Here is an 8,522-nt window from a genome sequence, read left to right on the forward strand (position 1 = left end):
CAAAATGCGTGTAAAACCATCAGCTTCCTCATTCAAGAATCCATACTTACCCTCTGCCTTTGTCAAGGCAACCTCCAACGGGTCGAGAGTGAGAACTTCATCGGTAACCTCATGTGCAACCTCTGAACCATCATTAACCACAAAAGTCTGACCATCTATCATAGGTTTCTTGAGCAGCTTATTCATCTCAAACCTTGCGATCATATCCCCCAGCTGGAGATCGATCGCTCCCCCTTGCACATCTATAATCGCACCAGCTGTGCATAAGAATGATCTACCTAAGATCAGGGGGTCACGTGGTTCTTCTTCAAGTTCCAGAACCACAAAGTCTGCTGGTATAAGCGTGTCCCCTATCTGGACATGTAAATCCTCCAACACTCCTATGGGGCGCTTGGTGGATCTATCCGCGAATACTAACGAAATCCGTGTAGACTTGAACTTCGTGTATCCCAGCCTTTTAGCCACTGAATATGGCATAAGGTTCACACTGGAACCTAGATCACAGAGGGAGTTTGCAAAAATCGTTTTACCGATTCTCACGGATAAGACAAATCGCCCTGGATCATCTCTCTTCTTTAGCACTTTGTTTTGCAGCACAACAGTGCACTCTCTTGAAACCATCATCACGTTCTCTTCCTCTGACACTCTCCCAAAAACTAACCCTTTCACATATCTCTTCAAAGCAGGTATCATCTGAACAGCATCAGCTAGGGGTAGTTTTACCGTCAATTCTCTCAACATCTCCTTGCACTTTGCATCCTCCAAATCCTTGCGAGATTTCTTAGGAGGAACAGGGTAAGGAACCCTAGAGGTGTACACGCGTGCAGGAGGTACCTCAGTAGGAACGGTCTGATCGGGAGTCGGGAGCACGTGCTCGCTAGGTGGGAGCACATGCTCGCCGGATGCTTCGGCTTCTTTTTAACTCAACGGTGGAGTCTCAGCAGCATGTTGAGGAAGGTATTCTTCAGCAATACCCTTGCCCTTGTCAAGCCTAGCGGATGGTGCTTCTCTAGGGGGTAACTTCTTTCCTCCCCTTAGCTCAATCGCATTGACATACTCGTTCCGCGGGTTTGCTTCCCCTTTTCCGGGCAGAGTCCCAGGAGTTCTTTTCACGGCTTCAGCAGTCTGTGCAACCCGAACATCAAGCTTCTTCACATGTGACATTACTGCCTCATACTTCCCATTAAGGTCATTGTACATGGTATCGACCTTAGCGTTGATTTCCTCTTAAGCTTTTTGTTGATTCACCAAGAGTTGTTGCATCATGTTGTTCAGCTCATCCTGAGAGCTGCTAGCAGATGAAGATCCCAACTGCTGGTTGGTGAAAGGCAGTGCTTGCTGAGCACTTGTATATGCCTGCTGGTTCCCCCCTTGGAAACGGTTTTGAGTGGGCACAAACTGTTTGCCTTGGAAGTTGTTTGAGAAGGTTTTCTGATAACCCATCTGATTCTGAGCTCCTTGCTGCGGATACACCTGATCCTGAGGATTCTCCATGTTGGTGCTTCTATAGGACAAATTCGGATGGCTTCTGTAGTTCGGGTTGAAACCCCTGTTCTGCACAAAACCTTGCCCACTCACATAATTAACCTCCATCGTTTCATCCTCTCCATCACAAATCTCCTGAGCTAGCGGCATGTCTCCGGTCTCATCGACAAAATGGACAGTTTTCTGGCTCCCCTTCAGAAGAAGGTTCACCTTGGCTGTCAACTCGTCAATCTTTTGCGTATCGTCACTGTTGACCTTCACGGACCTGTCAACTCAGGAGCCTTGTTGCTGGAGCTTGCAGCTAGGTTCTCAATCAACTGATATGATCCTTCCTTAGTCTTTGTCATAAAATCCCCATTGCTGGCCGAGTTGAGAGCGTTTCTGTAGTCCCAGTTAACTCCATCATAGAAAATGCCCAGAATCTGTTCATCACTGAATCCATGGTGCGGACACTCTCTACGGTACTCTTTGTACCTCTCCCAAGCCTCGCAGAAGGCTTCTCCAGTGTGGTGTTGGAACGATGAAATCTTGTTCCTCAGGGCAGCGGTCTTAGCCTTGGTGTAGAAATGGTCCAGAAACGCCGATCTACACTGTTCCCATGATGTCAGAGACCCAGGTGGCAATGACTTCAGCCAACGTGAAGCTCTATCCGCAAGAGAGAAGGGAAAGAGCTTGCACTTCAGAAAGTCTGGCGGTATCCCATTTGAACCTGTGGTGCTACATATCTCCTCAAAATTCTCGATGTGGTCCATCGGAATCTCAGCTGGGAGACCGTGAAATAGGTGCTGCTTCACTAGAGAGATCATCTGTGGCTTGATCTCAAAATCTTGTCTCTGGATGGTGGGAGTAACAATCACCGCTCGGTTGGTGTAGAACACATGCGGGTTGTCCTTGTCCCCAATGGACGATTGTGGCGGCGCGGCTCTTTCGTGTTGAGCATGGAGCAACTGCCCCAACTGTTGTCGAAGTTGCTGCAACTCGGCAGCCATATCCTCATTGTTTCTGTTGTCACCCATGTTGACGGATTGAAACTTTCTGTTCTTGCGGTTTGTTCTTTCTGCCAAAGAGAGCTCTGCGGCTGACAAAGCAACTAGTTCTTCGGTGTTGTTTCTTCTTGTAGATCTTCTTGACATGCACCTGAAACACACGCAAAGAAGAAGCAGAAAGACAAATCAGTAAGGTCTTAGTCTAGTAATTTCGCCGAAAACCAAAGGTAAAAATTTGGTCCCCGGCAACGGCGCCAAAAACTTGATACACAGAGTTTTAAACCCTATTTTCCTACTGCAAGTGCACAGCAAAGAAGTAGTACTTAGGGGTCGAATCCCACGAAGACCAAATTTTACTCTATGGTTCTATTGGTTCAATTTCAAGATAAGACAATTCAAAGTTGGGGTTGTTTGGTAACAGTAACGCGATTAAAACGGTATAAAAAAAAGCAATAAGCAAAAGACTAGATCAGGGGTAATTCTCGGAAATTTCAGAGATAGCAACTAAACAACTATTCAGGACATAGATTAAGTACCAGACTAGAACTCAAACATAAATATAAACTGATCCACTGTCGTGGTATCAATAACTCTATCTGATCGATTCTGTGCGGAAACGCGGATCACGTGCTCAGACATCCGGAGCACATGCTCGGCGTTCCATAAACCCTAAACTGTCGTTTGAGCCCAGAATCGCAGACAAGCATTAAAGAACAGGAATGATAAGTTCACAAATCACCTACACATCAACTTTCGCAGGTCTAGGATAATTTGCCCACTAATGTCTTTTCTAGAAACCTATTACACTTTTGATGAATAGATAAACGTAGAATCATAGATTGGGTGATCAAATCAACCTAAGCATTAAGTCTAACAATAGTGAAGACAATCGATTATATAAAGCCCTATTTGTGTTCTGTTGCTAACCCATGAAACCCCTTTTGAAACCCCTAATCTAGCAAAGAAAACTACTCAGACATAGAGAAATGAATAGCCAACATAGATGAGAAATTCAATAGCATAAAAATATAAAAATCACAAGGGTTCAGAATCGCTTCTCTAACGTAGCCGCTCTTCCTCTCCCTCACAAAACGTCGCTCCCCCCAAAAACCAAAAGAAAAAGGTCCCCCAAAAACCAAAAGAAAAAGGTAAGTATCTCTCTCCTAAAACCCTAGGTTAAATAGCATACAAGTAGAGAAAAATAAGGAAAGATTCCAAATTCAAATCTCCCTATTAAAAAGCGATCTCAGCCCTCTTTCTCTCACAAAGGATCGCCTAAAATAAGGGGAATTAGGCAGGGAATCGGCGCCTAGATGCTTGCCACGTGTCGTCATGAAACCGTAGAGTTGGGAGCATGTGCTCGGAAATCGGGAGCATGTGCTCCTGGGTCTAAAATCAGCTTTTCTGCTCCAATTCAACTCCTTTCTGCTCCGATTGCTCCTGCCGTTCCAATCCTTGCTTTTAGCTTCCTAGCCTCTTATTATAACCTGAAAAGGACTCAAACAACTACAAAACTATCAAATAAACGGGGTCAAAGTGAGTCAAAACTGTAACATATCAGTGTTGATGGAAGACATGTGACCAGTTGTAGCAAAATCCATAGTTGGTAGCTGGTGATAGTTGCCGTTCATAAGAGGGTTGTGAGCATGCTCTTCATCATAACCCATTTGTTATTATATTTTGTAAATTATATTTCTATGGTAGCTGTTTTGGACTTCAAAGCCATTTCCCTTTTGATTCATCTTCTCCTTTTACAAAAGTATCCAAGCACGAGCCTCAGTGATGGTGACAGACATAGTGCATGCCCTAGCTAACGTCAGCTTTCAAGGGTTACATAGTTCAAATTCAGCATGACCTAACTTTTTCCAATATAAATAAAATATTGATACATTATTATTCTTTTTGGTCAACATTTTGATACATTTTTTTTTTTGATATCTTGATCCAAAAGGCTTTCTAAGCCCAAAGACTAATCTTCAGGAGCCGGGGAAAACCATGTTAAATTTCGAACTTCCGTGGCCAATGCTACTCTAACCCAGGTGGCGGGACTTTTCTCCCTTTACCACTGGACCAAGGCGACTTGGTTAACATTTTTGACACATTACCTAATACCATAAATAATAGAATCCATTCAAAGGTAGAGGACTAGAAAGTTAAAAACATCATCAAATTCAATATTTGTCCTTTGAAATGAACAAACACAAACACAAAAGCAAACAGTTAATAGAAATGCACATCTTCTGATTAAAGAGCATTGATGTCATCAGGAGCATAAACACCCGCAATGGTGTTGGTGTTGATGGAAGGCATGTGACCAGTTGTAGCAAAATCCATGGTTGGTAGCTGGTGATAGTTGCCGTTCACGAAATCACTAGAGCCAAGATGAAACGGGATAAGACGAGACAAGAGGGGATGAGTTGGAATGTGACAGTATAGAACGCAGTTTCCATTCCAAAGTAAATACGTTTAAGTTTAAATTTTTTTAGTTTACATAAAAATATCTTACATATGCTACATCGCCCGGATCAATATAGTTTACGAATTTAAAATTTATATAAAATTTTTGTCCCGTGCTTTAGCACGGGGTATCACCTAGTGATAAACTAATCTAAAAACAAAACAAATTTGTAAATATTATTTTATGACCAAACTTTTTCAAATATAAATAAAATTTCGATAGATTACTATTATTTTTCTTTTTTTTGGTCAACATTTTGATACATTACCTAATAGCATAAATAATAGAATCCATTCGAAGGTAGAGAGGACTAGAAAGTTAAAAACATCATCAAATTAAATATTTGTCCTTTGAAATGAACAAACACAAAACCAAAACAGTTATTAGAAATCCACATCTTCTGATTAAAGACCATTGATGTCATCAGGAGCATAAACACCCGCAATAGTGTTGGTGTTGATGGAAGGCATGTGACCAGTTGCAGCAAAATCCATGGTTGGTAGCTGGTGATAGTTGCCGTTCATAAGAGGGTTGTGAGCATGCTCTTCATCATAACCCATTTGTTGAGGATGTCCCATCAAGAGATTCATGAATGATCCCTGTGGATACGAAGGCTGAACTGGATCCAAACTCATATCCTGGTGCAAATTCATATCATAGATTCCATGTTGAATCTGATCATCAAAATTCATGGGAGTATGGTATTGAACCGAGTCAACAGGAACATGGTGTTGAACCAACGACTCATGCTGATTCGGAATCGGATTCATAGTCATACCGTCATAAGGAAAATAACCATAAAATCCATTAAGAGCAGTTACCATAGATGCATCCGCAGGACCCGTAACCTCACCAGCAACTGAAGAAGGAAGAAGCAGAGTGGAGGAAGAGGACTCACCATTTTCATTTGCAAGGACCTTCATCCTGAAATCAAGCTTCTTGATATAGCTACCAATATAAGATCTCAGATCTTGAAGGTCCGTTGCATCATACGGGCGCTGATTCATCTTGCCTTCGAGACAATCAAACATAAATTGTCTAAGCTGACTCTCTCGGTTGTCACTACGCAGCTTTTCCACTTGCTTCTCTGCTTTGGTGATTTCGCGACGCAAATAGGTCTCGTGATTAAACATATACTTGCACTGATCTTCCACCGGTAACTCCATAACCTTCGAAACCACCTCTTGGACGCCTTCCCTTGACGGCCACACCACCGGATTCTCGTACGGGCTGCAGATGACCGCACAGGCTTTCACACCGCAGAGAGTCGTGAACTCATGGAGTTTCTTCTCTATCCCTGCCTTCCTCCTCTTGAATGTTTGTTTCCTCAAGTAGTTGTTAGCTATGAGCGATAACTTCAACCTCGACCTCATCTTTCTTTGCTTTTCTTTTTTTTTTGTGTGTGTGGTGTTGTGTGTTCAGATGCTTGGCTATGAAGACTCTATTTATGTTAGTAACGAAACGGCTGCATGTAGTCATTAGGTGACTTGCTGCTTAGCTGGACTCATTAATACGAAGATATAGCAATAAAGATTTGTTTTGTATTTTATTAATTGAGAGGGCCACTAATTATAGCTTTTTGATTTTAAAATTCAATTTTAAGGTTTTGTTTTTTTTACTAAGAATAGGCTATCTTCGTCTATTATACATACTCTCTCATTTTCCTTTAAAAAAGGTAGTTCCAAGCTTTGTTTACAAACTATGAAATTTTGTAATATTTTAAAAAATTGTACTTTGTTTTAGAATATAATTCTATATCTTCAAGAAAAATCTGCAATGTAAATGTAAAAATCATAGCTACATATAAAAGCTCACAAATGAATTACATGTGTAACCTATGATAATCATTATTTTAGAGAACTTTCTGTTGCATTTTTTTTTGGTTTTTAGGAATTAGAATATTTATTGCATTTAAAAAAAAAAAATTACCAAGTAATTATGAAAAGTAAATTTGTAACATCTGGAACCCAAATTTAGGGTGGGTGTCGATCGAACCAAGGAGGGTGTCGGTCGACACCACTAAATTGGGATCGTTCAGTTTGTTTTGAAATTGCTTGGTTTAACTTGGTTTGAGTTTGGAGAGAAAACCCTAAATCTTTTAAAGGTTTGACAGCCTCTTTTCTTGAGGCTTGTCGTCGCTTCTGAGGAGAAAGAGAAGAGAGCCTTGAGAAGGGTTAAGAGAAGGAGAAGAAAGATCCATATGTCTGTCGAGAAGGATGTGATTACTTGGTGGTGGATTCAGAAAGATAAGGAGGCTCTCTCCTAGCTATTAATTATCCAGGTTGTTTGGTTTTGAAGGTTTAGTGGTTTGTCACGAAAATAGAGCTTGAACGGAGGCTCTGTTCGTGATTTCTGGGTTGGTGTCGCTCGACACTAACACCTGCGGATGAACAGGGTGAACAGGTTCGAGATGGCTACTTTGGGGCAATGTTTGGAAGATGAAACAGAGTCTGATTTGGCTGAATTTTGGTAGGTAGTTTCGTGGTGCTATAAGCTTCATATCCAACGGTGTATTTTTGAAATGAACGGTTGGTTTATGTTTTAATCAAGTGTTTGTATTGTGGTCTGGTATAGGCGGTTTTGTGGTAAAGTTGGGGTGTCGAGCGACACCAAGGTGGTGTCGGTCGACACCAGCATTTTGTTGTGTGTTTGGGTCCTAGGAAGACAGCTGAAGTTAGGTTTGGATGAAGAGAGATTGACGGAAGTGATTCCGTGAGCGTTGGTGTGTGTGTTGGTTAGCAAGTGGTGCGATGGGTGACGTTCGACACCAGGTGGAGGTGCCATTAGACACTAGATGAGGTGGTGATTGGTGTATTTGTGGAAGTTTTTGTAAGAAGTGATTTCTACGCTGGTTGTCTTGTCGGAATTATGGGGTTCCGGTGAAATCGTTTCCCGTGGATCCTATGTGAGGATTATGAATCCGGGTGCGGTCGTTTCAAAATTAGTTGTAATTAACAGCTAATCTCTATTGTCTCTCTAGTCACTATGCATTGAAAATAGAAATCTCACTGTGCCTTCTACTGCATTTTGTTTGACAGGTGATCATATTATTGAATGCATTTACAAAATAGAATTAATTTATTTCTTTTAAAAAAAAAACTCAAACATATATACTAGAAATTAAATATTACATGAGAGACTGATATATAATGTGATCCAAATACAGCTTTGAAATCATATTTTTTAATCTTGAATAATTTTATTAAGTTGGCAAAAAATGAGTTTCTTAATTTTAAGAAAAGAGTGATTTTATTAGTAATATTTTGGTTATTTAAAATGCAGTGAAGCTAACCATTCAAAAATTCCAAGCAAAAAATGAAAAAGTACAAAATGTAAAAAAAATTGCACTTTGTTTTAGAATATAATACTATATCTTCAAGAAAAATCTGCAATGTATATGTAAAAATCATAGCTACATATAAAAGCTCACAAATGAATTACATGTGTAAGCTATGATAATCATTATTTTAGAGTGCTTTCCGTTGCATTTTTTCCGTTTTTAGGATTAGAATATTTATTGCATTTTAAAAAAAAAAATACCAGCTAATTATGAAGAGTAAATTAGTTGTAATTAACAGTTAAATCTCTATTTT

General features: G+C 40.5%; 1 non-coding gene and 1 pseudogene across 2 annotated transcripts; one reads left to right on the forward strand and one right to left on the reverse strand.

The window, feature by feature from the left end:
- The first annotated feature begins 1,920 nt into the window (after positions 1-1,920).
- LOC147928268 (small nucleolar RNA R71) lies at positions 1,921-2,027 on the forward strand. The gene has a single exon (XR_015581149.1). It is a non-coding gene; the product is annotated as a small nucleolar RNA R71 (small nucleolar RNA).
- A 3,095-nt stretch (positions 2,028-5,122) lies between these two features.
- LOC104741764 (agamous-like MADS-box protein AGL86 pseudogene) lies at positions 5,123-6,344 on the reverse strand (annotated as a pseudogene). Its single transcript, XR_015579551.1, has one exon. The product of XR_015579551.1 is annotated as an agamous-like MADS-box protein AGL86 pseudogene (transcript).
- Positions 6,345-8,522: the final 2,178 nt, after the last annotated feature.

The sequence above is a fragment of the Camelina sativa genome, chromosome 14, assembly GCF_030686135.1.
Source record: "Camelina sativa cultivar CO46 ecotype springtype chromosome 14, ASM3068613v1".
Taxonomy (NCBI): domain Eukaryota; kingdom Viridiplantae; phylum Streptophyta; class Magnoliopsida; order Brassicales; family Brassicaceae; genus Camelina; species Camelina sativa.